This window comes from Acomys russatus, chromosome 9 (genome assembly GCF_903995435.1).
Source record: "Acomys russatus chromosome 9, mAcoRus1.1, whole genome shotgun sequence".
Classification (NCBI taxonomy): Eukaryota; Metazoa; Chordata; class Mammalia; order Rodentia; family Muridae; genus Acomys; species Acomys russatus.
In genome coordinates, this window is record NC_067145.1 from 60,536,012 (window position 1) to 60,542,439 (window position 6,428).

Here is a 6,428-nt window from a genome sequence, read left to right on the forward strand (position 1 = left end):
CTTCATCAGTAGGCGATGACAGAAGGGACACACCACATTCTGATGATGACAAGTTATTATCTGTTCTACTCCTCTCTGGAAAGGAAGAACATGCAGGTTACATAAGTGAGTGCCCCAAAAGGAAAAAAGACAAGGCTCTCAGCTAGAGCTAAGTGCCAAGCAAGCGTGCAGCAACATGGTGCTCATGTTAGCATGCATTCTGGAAAGGGGTCACATGAGTCATGCTAGCTCATACTTACAATGGTGGTAAAGCTATCCCACCAGGTCCTGCCTAGATTTCAAGCCTAGTGCAGGGTAAATTGTCCTTCTTGCTTGAAGTCATTAAGATTAAAGTGAGTTGATAAACAATTATGTGCCACTAAGAGGATTTGGGACCTGGAGCCTGGCTGCTGCTAGACAGGTAACTGAAGTGTGAGAATATGACTTTGGAATGATGTCAGGAAGAAGCTACAGAGCGTTGAGAAGACGCTTAGTAGGATCCCAAAGGTTGTCAATGTGAGTGTTAATAAAATGATGAAGGGCCTCCAGGATGGTGTTAGCAGGAGCCTCGGCTCTTATGACAGCTGTCTCTGACAGATTATCATTGTTAACGAAGTTGGAAGAAAAGGAAGTCTGGTGGTGCTGAAGGACTAATATAGCTTAATAAGAGCTGGAGAAATGGTTTAGCAGTTACCTGAGTTCCATTTCCAGTATCCACTTATAACTTCAGCTCCTGGTGATCTGAAACCCTCTTTGGCCATCGTAGGCACCTATGCCACACACAGACACACAGACACACACACACACACACACACACACACACACACACACTTAATTTGAAAAATAAAATCAATCTTAAGAATGTTTAACATGTCATCTGCTAACTAAGATTATATAAAATTTCTAATTTTGCTGTTATAGCAAGACATGCCAGACTCAATGACTCCTACACTAACCATTTATTTCTCACACTTTAGGATATGGACACACAATATTTAGGTGTCAGCAAGAAATACACACTGGAAAAATGGTATCATCTTCAACAAATGGTGCTGTTCTAACTGAATAGCTGCATATCAAAGAGTGTAAAGGAACCCATATCTATCACCCTACACAAGGCTGAAGCCCGAGTGGATCAAGGACCTCAGTATAAAACTGGATACACTGAACCTGATAGAAAACAAAGTAGGGAATAGGCTTAATCACATTGGGCTAGGCAAAGGACACCATCACTTGGAAAAAGAAAACATCAGCCTACAGAATGGAAAAATATTTCTACAAACTCCATCTGATAGAGGACTAATATCCAAAATATATAAAAATATATTCAAGGAACTGGATATTGAAAAACCATGTAATCCGAGGACCTGTGAGGTTGCCGTGTGCGGTGAGGTTGGCAGTGTTCTCCATCCCATCTAGTGATGGCACAGCAGCTCGCCTGGGAGCAAGGCGTCACCCTGAGCAGGAAATTGTGGTGGAGTTCTTTTCATTTGGCATCAGCAGCGTTTTGTATCAGCGTGGCATTTATCCGTTGGAAACCTTTACTCGAGTGCAGAAATATGGACTCACCTTGCTTGTAACTACTGACCCCAAACTCATAAAGTATTTCAATAACGTGGTGGAGCAGCTCAAAGATTGGCTGTACAAGTGCTCAGTTCAGAACCTGGGGGTGGTCATCTCAAAAATTGAAAGTGGCGAGGTCCTTGAAAGATGGCGGCTGGATGTTGAGTGTGACAAAACTGCAAAAGAGGAAGGTGTTTCTAGAGAAAAGTCACAGAAAGCCATCCAAGATGAAATCCACTCCGTGATCAGACAGATCACAGCCACTGTTGGACATTTCTTGTTCATTTGATCTGCTAATTTACACTGACAAAGATTTGGGTGTACCTGAAAAGTAGGAAGAATCAGGACTCCAATTCATAACCAATTCTGAAGAAGTCCGTCTGTGCTCATTCACCACCACAATCCAGAAAGTGAACAGTATGGTGGCCTACAAAATCCCTGTCAATGACTGAAGAGGAGGAGAAAGCCAGATCCTGCTTTGATAAACATGCCTGTTTTTCCATTTCTTTGGTTCCTCCTGGACTTGCCATAGAATCACCAGAGCAGAAGTGCTGCACAGTTTTTAGGGGAACCAAAAGATTTTGTTAGCATTGTGGAATGCATTCCATTAAAAATGGTCATTGTAGACAGAAAAACTTTTGTTAAAAAGCTAAATACTTCTCCTAACCATTTAGCTCAGGAATCTTGACCAGGATCCAGAGAGGCATCGGGCTGTAAATACAGCAGGAGGAATCCAAGCTTTGTTCAGTTCTGAGAGCTGTGAACACTGTCTTACTGTGTCCATTCTCTTTCTCCTTGTATAGATCCCATACTGAAATCCATGTTAATTATTTGATTTTAATGTATATACCTTGAACTCACAAAGCAGTTTATACTGTTTAATTTCTGTAATAAAGAACTCTTGTTTTAATGTTTTATTTTAATAAATCAAGCTTTAAATGACAGTGATACAAAAAATTACCTCTTGTGTTTTTTTTATTAATTTATTCTTGTTACATCTCAATGGTTATCCCATCCCTTGTATCCTCCCATTCCTCCCCCCCCCCCCCTTTTCCCCTTATTCCCCTCCTCTATGACTGTTCCTGAGGGGGATTTCCTCCCCCTGTATATGCTCATAGGGTATCAAGTCTCTTCTTGGCTACCTGCTGTCCTTCCACTGAGTGCCACCAGGTCTCCCCCTCCAGGGGACATGGTCAAATACATTTGTGTTACAGTGTCTTTGATATTTTGTTTGCTGTTAATATAGTCATATACTGCATTGGATTGAGTGTGGATTGTTCGTGTTGATTATGTGCTCCTTTCCTCATCACAACAGTGCAATTAATGTGAAGCAGCAACTGTCATTTGAAATTAGTTCAAATATCAGGCTGTGGTAACAAGTCAACCTCGTGTTTCTTATGACCTTGAGCACCAAGTTCATTCCTTTGCCTTCATCTCTTAATAGGTGTGTTGGTTTTAATTTTGTAACATTTAAAAAATTTCCAGAAAAACAACAACTTAGTTTATAATAATTTTGAGGTTTATAATTGAATTCTGTGAAATCACAATCTTAGAAGCTGATCATATATCAAACATTTCAAACCTCCTAAATATTGTATATTATTTAGATACACATTTTAAAGTCAGGGAGTCAACCTGAGCTTTGTTGGACGTTAGTTGGAAAGACTTGGCCTATGTTTCCAAACAGATGAATACCTTCCTCTTTAAAGATTGTCTTGGGAGAAAGGTGTTTCATCTAACAGTCAAACAGCTTCTATTCTGTGGGAAGTCAAGATGCAGTTATAGCCTGGTAGGTCCCTGAGTCAGACCTGAGCTAACTCACTGGTTTCCTATAGAGGAAACCTGTTCCTAATTAGCCGATTAAGGCCTACAATGAAGCCCAGAATGGGATGAACCACTCAAGGGCTTCAAGGTCCTATTGTTGCCATCGGTCAGAGAAATCCAGTCTCTGTGAGTTGCTGGAATAAATTTTAATCAATGTGAGAATGAATTCCCCTGTTAGAATTCCAGTAAAGAAAAGGCCATGGCAAGCCTGGACTCACATAAGCTAAAACCAAAGTGTGCGTTGGGATCTTTTTGTTTACCGTGGGGTTTTATTATTATTTTGAGTTTTTAAAACATTTTCCCAAAATGCTACCTTGTTTACTTAGTTTTATGACACACCTTCAAATTTTGCGTACCTAACCTCATTACTCTTCTTTGGCCAAGGCCTGAGACACTAACTCAGCTTTTGTCAGCAGAAGGCAGCCTCTGTTTATTTGTTTCTCTATCTGTGGATGTTTGGCATGTTTTAGCTAGAGTGAATAATGCAGTTGTGACAGTGGATATCCATGTGTTTAAATCCAAGCTTTCAATCATTTGGGGATAAACCCAAATACACTTCAAGACATACATAGTATATTCTCACTCATAAGCGGATATTAGCCACATAATATAGGATAACTATACCACAACACAGAGACTGAAACATCAACCAAGGACCATGTATACTGTGGACCTAGACTCTCTGCTCAGATGTAGCAGTGCAGCATTTTTGTGGATTCCAAAATGTGTAGAGAAGGGACTACCTAGGACATACACTCTGGCCACTGAACTTAGATCGCTTCCTCCTGGCCGGACGGCCTTCCCAGGCTACAGAGGAAGAGGTTACAGATAGTCCAGATGAGACTTGATAGGCTGAGGTCAGATGTTAGGGGAGGAGTGCTCCCCTTTCTGAGGACTAAGGGAAGAAGGGAGAGGGGATGAGGGAGGGAGAGGGGATCGGGAGAGAATGAGGGACAATGATACATTCAGGATATGAAGAATTTAAACTGCAGAACAAGAAGGTAACTTATATTACTAATCTCACTATGTGGGAATAGCTCTGAGACTGGCTGATACACGAATGTCTGAGCATAGACAATGCTTCTTGTTGGCTACAGAACCCCTATGAATTAGTATTAGATGCATTTCTGCATATGGCCTGAATTAAGATTTACAGATGTCTTTTTTTTTCTGCTCATACAAAGAGCAGAAAGCCAACCTTAATTTTTCTGTGCATCACACACACCTTATATACTTATAATTTTAGGATTGTATAATGCTTGTGAGAAATTATATGCTTTCAGAACAAAAGAACCAGATACTGACATCAGATCAGACCCAACAGGATGCATTCCTCTTAGCATGCTAGACATTGACATCCTGCATCCTTCATATTCCAGCACCAAGTGCTTCAGTTGCTGTTCCTCATCAGAACTAGACAGCTCCCAGGACACTTTCAAAAAAAGCTTCCAATCGCAATTGGTCTAGCATTTCAAACTGTCCCACACAGGACTCTAATTAAGCCTGGAATTTCTCAACATTTAGAAACTGGACCACAAATGCTGTACCACCATTCCCTCTATTTTATTTGGGCCCCTTAAAAGGTACTATTCATCCCAAATCAGATGGAAGAAACCTTAAGAGAATGACGCCCCATTTCCTTTAAGGGGGTTGGGTAGGTTTTTGGTTGCTTTCTTGTACTATAGAGGGTTATTATCAATAGAAGTTGGTTACAAGTTATTATTGGTCTTATTTAGAGAGAAAACAAGGTTAAACTCAGAGATGTCTCTCTTTTCCTTTATCTTCCATGCTTAGGGTTGGAGATAGGGGTTGAAAAGAAAGAAGGGGAATATAGAAATATAGCGAGAAGGTAGAACAAAAAATAGATTAATGAATCTACTCCTCAACTTAATGCCTCAATTGTCACTCACAAGGTTATTTTTGGTTCATTGGTATGGAATTTTGTGTATAGATGCAAAATAAGTTTAATTCTAGACATAGAATTCAAATGTAAGATTATGCTTCACAAATATTATATATATATATATATTTCTACTCTAATATGAGGTATTGTACCCATATAACTCAATTATAATACAAGGTTTACTTCCAATACTTTGAAAGTGCTATTACAGACTGCTTAGGATAAATAAATTATACAAGTTAATTGTTTGCTGATCAAATCATAGTCATGTCAATCATTAGTCTACTTTTATCACAAGAATGTACATCTTAGGTGTGACAGATAGATATGATTCTATAAAAAGATAAGATAGGATAGTTAGATAAGGTCTTCAAAAACCTTAGAGACATGCAGAATATGGCATTTTAAAATGTTTTTATTATTTTAAAGATTCACTGACAATGAGACAGGTTAACTCCTTGGTAACATCCAAGAGGATGATGAGCATCAAAGAACCTCCTTATGAAGATGGCTTCGAATGTGGCAAACAAACCACTAGGCAAAATGTCCTCATTTCTACCAGAGACAGAATTCTGCCTAGTAAAGGGAAAACTTGGATATAGGCAGAGTCAACAGCCAAATGCTGCCAGGGTGAACAAGTCCTCAATAGTTCCTGCCTCACAAATGAGTCTCCAACATTATAGAGAGTTTGGAGTGAATATACAGGTAGCAAACTGTCATCTTCTCATTTGGAAAGCTACTCACCTTCACTCCCGGCATACTCAGGTAATCAAGTTTATTCCTTCTCAAGTTTCTGATAGAGTTGAAGACCAGGTAGCCTAGTTTTACAATGAAGCTTAGTTGTTTAGGGGTTAAGATGTTTTTAACTCTGGATAGATATTTTGAGTTGGTAATGATAAGATGTAATGGAGATTGATTTTCATTCAGAATTTTAGACACACCAAGATAGGAAAGATGTTTTTTTCAAGGCTGTCAAATACAAAAAGCCAAAACACTAAAAACATAACATTTATGTAATTCCTGATTGTATCATGGTTCTTCTTGCTATAGGTAGTCTATTGTATATATGTGTAATATTATAAATATATATGTAAAAATAAAAAATACATACAAATATATATACATGCATGCATACAGACATACATGCATACAGACATGC

The 6,428-nt window shown here is 39.0% G+C and overlaps 1 pseudogene; it reads left to right on the forward strand.

Annotated features, from left to right (window-relative positions):
• The first annotated feature begins 1,400 nt into the window (after window positions 1-1,400).
• LOC127193691 (mitotic spindle assembly checkpoint protein MAD2A-like) lies at window positions 1,401-1,994 on the forward strand (annotated as a pseudogene).
• Window positions 1,995-6,428: the final 4,434 nt, after the last annotated feature.